Below are 8,944 nucleotides of genomic sequence, written 5' to 3'. Positions count from 1 at the left end.
TAGCACCCCTGTCTTTCCCTGGATTCACCCCACGAGCGTTCCAAAACATGCACAACAAAACCACATGAAACTCAGATGATTTCAGATCACGTTACAAAGTCAAAACACAGAACAGATTCACAGAAACATTTGCTAAGGTTCACCAACCTGTTGAGTGAACCTGGGCCCGGTTCCAAGCAAATCTGGATTGATTAATGTTTTCTTTAAATCAACATCACCTGATGTTCTTTGCTACTGATGTGAATCTCAGCTTTTCCTTTTCTCTTTGGGATTTTGGACTGGTGTAAGTACACAGCTGAAAACAGCACATGGAATGCACATCCATCTATGTATAACTGAGGAACATTTTATCACCATTTCTGCAACACAATAAAATATTGCAAAACCTGCATCCCACCAGCCTTGTCGGTATTTTGCACTATTACGAGCTTTTTAGGGAGAGCTCAGAGTAGGGCTTTTTCAAACTTTCATGCACTTAAGAACATGGCAGGAAATGAGCTCTTTCTACATTTCAAACATGGGACTGAATTGAGATATACTCAGTTGTACAAGGAATGGACCCCCTGAAATCAATGGAACTACTTATGGATTAATATACTATCACCCATTGTGATTGAAAGCTACTGTAAATAAGCTTTGGAAACTATATTCCAACTATAGTTATGCTCAGTGGTTTGTAATATTCCAGCACTTGCTAAATATAAACAGATGAAATAAAGTGGGAGATAGTGATACTCTGATTTCTGTTTGCACTGACTGTACATTTGTTGGAGGTGTCTGAGCAATCAGAACACTACATAAATACCTTGCCATGCCTGTGGGATCTCATGCTAACTTATAATCCATCACTGAAGACAGCAGCAGCTCTTGAAGACATGCTAAAGCACTTCTGAGGTTGAATGTAATTCATTGTTACACTCTCCGGTTGCATATTTATTTCCTCTCACAGGAAGAAGTGGCTACACGTGGAGCAGTTGTATGCTGGAAATTTCACTTAAAATTTGCATCATATTAAACAATTACTGACCAAAGGCTCTGTAATTTATCAGTTGTTTTTTCTTCTTCTTTCTAAACGAATGCTTTGTCAACCACCTTTACATTCAGGAGCTCTGCCTTGACATACAGCTTGTCTGTACCTATATCTTTATTTGGAAACTGCACAACTTTTCAGGACTGAGACACGTAAAACCATCCGGATAAAAGAAGAACCTCTCCCACCATGTCCTCACTACACACAGGTAAGTATGTATTTTGTGTGCATTAAAAAAAACCTGTTTATCACATAGTTGTGTTATTCATTTTCTTAATTTCTGACTCCCAGTTTCAGAAAAACAAAAAGCTGAGGAAAATGTTAAAGAACTGCCAAAGTTTCTGTTGGAATAGAAAAGGAACAGGAATATTGTAAGACAGACTGTTCCCTCAATTTCTTCTGGCCAATTTGTAGCCCCAGGAGATCTGCACAAACTTTGAACAAGCACAGAGGCCTGGCAGTGCTGACACGAGCTGAACTCCTCTCGCCTTGTGAAATTCAACCACTGCAGCTTCATAGGCAGCTTTGGCAAAATAAAGAGAAGATCAACCCAAAAGAAAAAGAGATTTAAAACTAACTGGATTCTTAAGGAGAATTTTTGTCATCAACTGAAAAAGCCCCCGGTGTTTCGTCAGGGAACTTTCTAGCAGCCTAATCTTTCACTTACATGTCTGCATTGCTGGAGTCCTTCCCCACTGTCCAGGGTTCCTGCTTTTCTTTTTACTACTGATTTAGATGTCAGTGTCCACTAATCATCTATAAAAAAGGAATCTTTAATGTCCAGGCTGTAAATATGCCACTGAGTCCCAAGAGCCTCACATATGTCAAAGGCATGAAATGATGGCCACGAAAAAGGGAACTCTACATCTGTGTTTGCTTAGCAGAAGAACTGCAGGGCTGACCTGTGGACTGATGTGGCTGTTTAATATGGTCTCTGCAAACCGTTCAATAACATCAGAACTGCTGGTTAATCCTCTTACCAGTACCATTGACATTATTTCATGTTCTACTAAATCCAAGCCATCTGCAGAAATACTTGCCTCTCTTGGCAAGTCAATACAGAGTGGCCGAATTTTTTAAAAGGCTGCAGCTCTAATCTTCCATGTATAATTTCAGAACAAGGTTATTATTTCTTTATGGGAACGTTTTTGCATAATCTTATAGTCTGAGTCTCACCTCATTTTACTTATGCGAGTCAGGAGTAAAGGTAATGCAAATGCAAGGGAAGGATTGAATTTTGAAATTGAATATTCTGAAACAAATATCCAAGTATATTTTGAGACTATATCTCCAAAATGTATTCACATGCAAAAACCGCACTTATTCGGCATTTGGAACAATAAAAAATATATTTAAAATAAAAGAAAAAGTGGGATTTGAAAAACTTCAGAGGTATCCATATTTTTACTTTGTAATTTCTTGACCAGTTTTTGCAATGTTTTCCCTTTTATCTGGATTTCCCATGGAGAGTTTGTGGCAGTCATAAAAATGGACACAATCACGTTTTTCACATGGTGACTCCCAATTCAGGGTTCAACGTTACAAAACCCACTTAAAATTATTGGGAAAAGAAAGAAGAAAATGATTGGTTGATAAAAACAATCTCTCTTAATGATTTTCCCATGTATTTCCAAAGGGTCACAAAGAGTGCTGGACCGTGAAGGGGAAGGATTCAAGGGAGTGAAAACTTCCTGACTTTGGAAGCAACCAATGTTTTTGAAGCTGTCCAATCATTCTTACCTCTCTTTGCAACCTTTAGGGAGTCACAATCCATCCAGAAGAATCAATTATTGAATGTAACAGTAAGAGCCTTGTGTCACCATTCCTGTCATGTCACTGTCTTCTGTCGGAGAGCACCGTGGGTCTGAAACCAAAGCAGACACATGGTGTGAACAAACTGCTAAAAAAGCAAAGTATTTCCAAATCTGGGAGACTGGTTAACACCAGTGTCCTGCTCAGAGTATTACACACCACAGAAACTGGTCGAGGAAAGAATGTTTCTGTATACAATACACTCAGGCTCCCACTATCACTTAATCCCTCTTCCATCTGTGCCAAATTCCAGCTGCAGTCCGTACTCGCCTCCAAAGAACCAGAGCTAAAAGCAAAGTAACAGTCATATCTATTGGCTACTTCGCCAGCATTTCACAACAGATATCACATGATTAGGTGTTAAGTGGGACTATTTGCACTTTTGCTTATGGCACATATAATTATGTAATTCTGTATAATGCCAAAATGACTGTTTAAGTAGCAGCTGCACAAAACAGAGATACTGGCTGGACAGCACAGCAAATGCAAACTTAAACCAGCACAGTAAAAAATGCACAGATACATGTACATCTATATGGATTTATATACCTTCAGGACTATTGAATGTGGAACAAAAAGATCATGTCACTGGAACCATTGAAGAGCAGGACTCTGCCTCTCCTGGTGCCTGTGAAAGTTTTGCCAGTGAGAGGCCGAGTCCTACAACACAAACTGTGGTTGGACAGAACCTAAAACTTAATGGATGAAACCCTTGGAGCTCCTGCTCTCATCCATCAGCTGGTGCTGGTGTCTGTCACCGAGCAGGCTGGCACTAGATGGCTCTGTCAGTGTTTTAGGGGAGTTGGCCTCACACATATTTGTGCACTGAGTTTGTCAGTGCTTTAAAGTCTGTCTGCAAAGAACCTTGAGGGAGAGGTGGGTGTAGACAAACCACACACAGCCACCCTTTGAACAGTTTCACCTGGGAAATTAAATTAATAACCATCTCCACCATAACAAATATGGAGGAAGGTACATTTAAGTTACTTTTCTTATTTTTCAGACGACACACGTCCTAATTCCATTGCACAGAAGCAGAGCTTCCATGAGCTTCGATTAAAGGAATCACAAATTATCAAGGTTAGTTTAAAGTGCTGATATATTTTAAAATACATCCTTCTAAGCATATGGGTAAGGTGGTGGCAGTGGTAGGAGTTTGCCACAGAAGTGCTCCACAGAGGTCAAAAGGAGATCACCATTTGTTTAATTTAAATAAATCAATTTGTTAAACAAGGAGCTGCTGAGATTATACAGTCAGAGGGTGGAGAGCAAAGAAAGATAATTATTTTTGTTTGCATAAATCATTTTCTTATTACTTGGGGATCAGGGTGGTATTGTTTGGGTTTGAGAAAGGAGGGCAAAAGAAGATAACTATCAATTTGCTGATCAGGGTTACATGGGATTTTGCTGCTGGGGCTGGAGAAAGCAAAGAAGATCATTATTTTTATTTAAATAAATCAATTTGTTGTGATCAGGGATCACATGAGGTTGTGCCATTTGCAAGGCAGGCATAGGAAATTCTCCTTTATGGATAGCTGGTTGTAGAACAAATGTTCAGGCACTACTCTATCAAATGGAATAACGGACACAAAAAAACCCTTCAAGACCACAGGGTTGGATTTCTATTCCTTTCTTTTGAAAGACCCCAAGTTTGGCATCTTGTCTCAATTCTCCAACTTGAGTTAAAACAATCACTGTTACACTTTTAACACAGTGAATCAGGATTATATAGATAGATATATATATATATATATGCATGTGTGTGGATGTGTATATAAACCACATATGCAGATAAATCAGATAGATAGATAGATAGGTAGATAGATAGCACTGAGCAGCTACTGGGGCCTGATCCTCCAAAGCCCTTGCACTTTGGGACAGTGACTGATGCAACTACTGTAAAAACTGTGATTGCCTTCCCAGGACGTAGGAGCAGTTCTCCAGTGGGGAATATTCATTGAAATCAATGGCCATTCTGTGCACACACACTTTAAGGGCCTGATATTTGTTGCTTCTTTTCTGAGGCAATTAATGAAGCTCTGTGTGTAATTTTAAAGGCCCTTCATGAACTAACTGGAAATCTACAGCACTGAACATCAGTGAACTCATATCCAAAACTAATAGCTTCAGTATCACTGCCAAAACTTGACTAAGCGCTCTTTGTGCCTGCAAATGGGGTTCTGTAGGCAGTATCCTCCTATCTGCCTTCAAGGGATAATCTCCTCTTACAAATAAAACAATTGTTTCATTTGCTCATTGCAAGGGTTGAATGAGGCTGCAGAAATGAATCTCGCTGGTTGTGAATGTTCTCAAGTCAATCAAGAGCGGATTTGGGGAGTGGGGTTGCTTTCAATTAACACGTTGCTATTTGTAAAACTAGTTTAAAAAAATGTCTTTTCACAGGTTTGGATGTGGAAACTAATAAGCAAGTCATCCCTCTCACTATACCCAATTAAAAGATGGCTTAAATATAGTGTAAAAGTCAAAAATCCGTATCCGTGTGATCAAGGTGCCCCATATTTATTACCTCAGAGTAAAAAGGAATAATCTAGTTGTCTCTTTAACAAATGAAACAATGTTTAAGTAATTACAGAAAAGAGTGGGTCGAAACCATCCCTTGGATACTTTCAGAGCCAATGGCGTAGTCCAGGGGATCAATTTGTGCTTGTAACATGAATGATAAATCTAACTAAACATCTTTATTTTTACAGTACGTTAAAGAAGCATTTTTTATTTAGTGCAGTCATATATCTCCACATTATTCTGAAGTATGCTTCTTTATTGCTCTTATGTCTCCAGAATTGCCTGAGGAAAGCATCCTTTTCTCCTTGTGTTTCATTGTTGTTACCCTTGTAGAGTATAACATGCACAAACTTGATTATGATTAATTGAGGGCTTTGGCAAATTATGTTTTTATTCCTTTCCATCTAAGTCTTCCATCTGCTCAAGAATAGAAAAAAAAAAAAAGAAATTTTACATTTATAAGGACAGTTAGGGCTTTCTGGGTAAATCATCAGAACAACTGGTTCAGCAGTAATAGCTACAAGCAAAGAAAGGCTTCCTTCAGTCTTACATCATCAATACTAATTCATTAATGCAATAATCACAACATTAATGCATCTCTATCCTACAAGTGAGGCCGAGAGAGGATGATAACTGGTCAAACCACATTTGATCCAAAATCTTGCTGCAGAGCTGGAATTTCAAACTGAATCAAACCCAGTTTAGAATATTGCTCAATTAGATCCTACCACCAGAGAACCACTTAAAGCAGTCAAGTACAAAGTCTGTAAATATAAACACCTGTGTCCTTCGGCACAATGCATGTAACATCAAGCAGGCTATTTTTAAGAGGCTCTGTTGAAGTTCTTACCCAAGGTGATGCAGCTGCATAGACCAGCCCATTAAGCCTGGTGAACCACATCAGATAAGGCCCTTCCTTCAGGGTTAATGATTCAGGTATAAATGCTTGCCATCCCCTGGAAACTGGCAAATGAGGTTACACTTGGCAGTCTGGGGTTTTCTTAATAGGATGAATGACAGAAGCAAGAAGTCATGTTTAACTTGTACGAATGCAAGGAGGAAAAGGCAAGGCTTTTTCATTTAAAGACAGCCTTGTTCTCCAGCCTTGCTGGCACATAGCACAGAGTGGTGCCTCTGGCTGATGAGAAAGCAAAATTATTGAGGAATTTGCTCCTCTGAGACCACAGAGTTGAAATAACAAAAATCCCAAACAATTTTGGCAACCAGAACGCAGATACAATCAGTCTTTAAAAGGCTGGTCTGGAGAGCTGGTGGCATGGGGACAGGGGCTGTGGATTTATGACAAGGTCAGCACCAGTGGCATTTTTCTTGCTCAGCCAATAACATGAATTGAGTTGTTGGCCTTGGCCCAGGTCCCTGTGAATAACACTCCAAGTGACTAACACCACACCACTCCTGAACCATCACTGAAGAAGGCAGGTTAAATCTGCACACCCGACACTGATGTGAACCACAGAGCACTGGTGTGATCTGTTACTGTAAATTGTCTGTAAAGGTGGTGATCCAGAGGGAGGGATAATAATCATCACCAAAGGTGGGTTTAATTGCCTGCAGAGATGGCATCTGACAACTAGCAGGGAAGTCACTGCAGTGTTCCTGCACACAGGTGGTCGGAGTGGCAGCTGACTAAGCATCAAAAGACAAGGAGTCTGTGGTTCAGCTGAACCCAACTAGATTTGGAGGTAGATACAGAAGCTAAACTTCCTCTGCCAAAGTTTCTTGTCAAAGATGTACTGACAGCGATGCTGTAAAACCTCTCAGCACCTCACTGAAGATTAAACTCTATGGTAGCTTCATAGTAGACAAAGAAACTGTTATAGACATGGCCTGTGTAGAAAAAAAACAAAGAAGAAAAACTAATTCTGTGGAAACAGCAATGCAAAAGATGAACACCACATAGCTGGTAATACAGAGGCACTGCCCATACTGTAGGAAAAAGCAGCCACTTCTTAACAAGGAAGGGTGCTTTAATAATCAAATCCAAAAGGGTTTTATTCCCAGTTGAGCCTCCCCATGTGTCAGTCACTGTCCGAGACTCACAGAGTCAGTGCATTTACTCACCTCTGCACAGGGATCTTAGTAAGAATGATTCACCAGAGTAACTTTTCCAGTGATATATATTGTCCTTTCCTGCTGCAATGACATGGTCTGGATAGAAGTGGGGATGGTCTGATGACTTCACTCCTCCAAGAAGCAACCCATACATCCCCAAGCCCAAACAGGTCACCACACAGAATATTGGGTGAGATAAGTAATCTGGTGAAAAAGCTACAGGAATCTGTGGTTAGAACCCCCTGGAACTGTTGTCCCAGCTTGCTCTGGGGACTACTACAACATCAGTGTCCTGCTGCAGTCCTCCTCCCCTTCCTCTGCTCACACATCTTGTGTGTACAAGAGGGCACAGGAGTCAATTCATTCTGCTGTGGAAAGCTCTGCATGAAGCCACTTTAATTTGGCTTTGTGTGTGTGTGTGAATCTCATCCTGATACTTTCTGGGTTCTCAGGGAAACATTAGAATGGCAGCACAGCAGAAATGGAAAATGCATTCTCATTCTTTGGCAGCGAATAATTTATTTCATATCCACCATGCTTTTTTTTTTCCCCCTTCCCCTGCTGCCTGTGTTTGTGATTGTAAGGGAAATTAATTTCTGAAGAGTTTAGCTAATATTTATTGGTGAGAAGATTCTGTCAGCCTCTCAAGGTAAACAAGAACTGGTTCTGCCTGACACAGATTGAGTGTCACATGACTATCCTATTTTTCTGATTTAATAAATATTAACCTTTCTGCCTTTTAGTAGCATTGTGCAAGATTTTTTTAATCTTCTGACGTGAAAAGGCAAATAGCCAGTACATGCCAAAACTACTCCTATTATACAAAAAGGCAAATTTTCGTTATTTCATTTCAAGACAAGACATTGTTCAAATTAAAATTAAAATGCACACAGATTATATCTCCTTTTACACAAATCTATGCAAGATGCCATTCAGGGTGTGCCTCTTTTCCTAACCGCAAATTCTTGTAACATCAGATAAAGGAGATTTATTGTCATATTCCCATTTTATCTTCTAACTTTTGCCTAGTGGGAAAGCATAAAGGAGACAGAAAAGCATAAAGGAGACAGGTGACCCCCCAAAAAGACTGTAGGAAAGGATCTTACATCAAGAGAGTTGGCAGAATCTCAGAGGATCTTTTGGAAGTTGCCAACCTTGCCGAAGATTTTCCTCACTGCCTTGAGCAGACTGCTTTCCTTCTTTCTGCCTCAGTTTCCCAACTGTAAAGAAAAAGGCACAGAAAGATATAATAGTTCTTTCCCCATTTTTTTCTATCTTATTCCTATTGCAAACTCTTCCAGGCAAGCCTGATTATGCACTTAGCAGATGGGGGCTCCAAACTCAGCTGGAGCCTTTAGGCATTCCTATAGTATAAATAACAATAATAATGATGGAGTGTTAAAATAGGCAGAACTCGTTCTTTGTTCTCTGCAATGTGAATCAAACTGTGGCTGGACTTTTATTTAACACCACCAGCCAGTTTATTTATGAGAGGATTTATCAGAA

At 39.8% G+C, this 8,944-nt stretch overlaps 1 long non-coding RNA gene across 1 annotated transcript; it reads right to left on the bottom strand.

The window, feature by feature from the left end:
• Positions 1-254: 254 nt before the first annotated feature.
• On the bottom strand, positions 255-8,652 carry LOC113968628. Its single transcript, XR_003534581.1, has 4 exons — positions 8,545-8,652; positions 2,771-2,894; positions 1,698-1,786; positions 255-295 (listed from the first exon to the last, which is right to left on the bottom strand). It is a non-coding gene; the product is annotated as an uncharacterized LOC113968628 (long non-coding RNA).
• Between the last annotated feature and the right edge of the window lie 292 nt (positions 8,653-8,944).

Source organism: Neopelma chrysocephalum, unplaced genomic scaffold, assembly GCF_003984885.1.
Source record: "Neopelma chrysocephalum unplaced genomic scaffold, ASM398488v2 Primary Assembly neopelma1_68b, whole genome shotgun sequence".
Taxonomy (NCBI): Eukaryota; Metazoa; Chordata; class Aves; order Passeriformes; family Pipridae; genus Neopelma; species Neopelma chrysocephalum.
The sequence above is the reverse complement of the archived record's forward strand: the minus strand, read 5'-3'. Positions and strand labels throughout refer to the sequence as shown.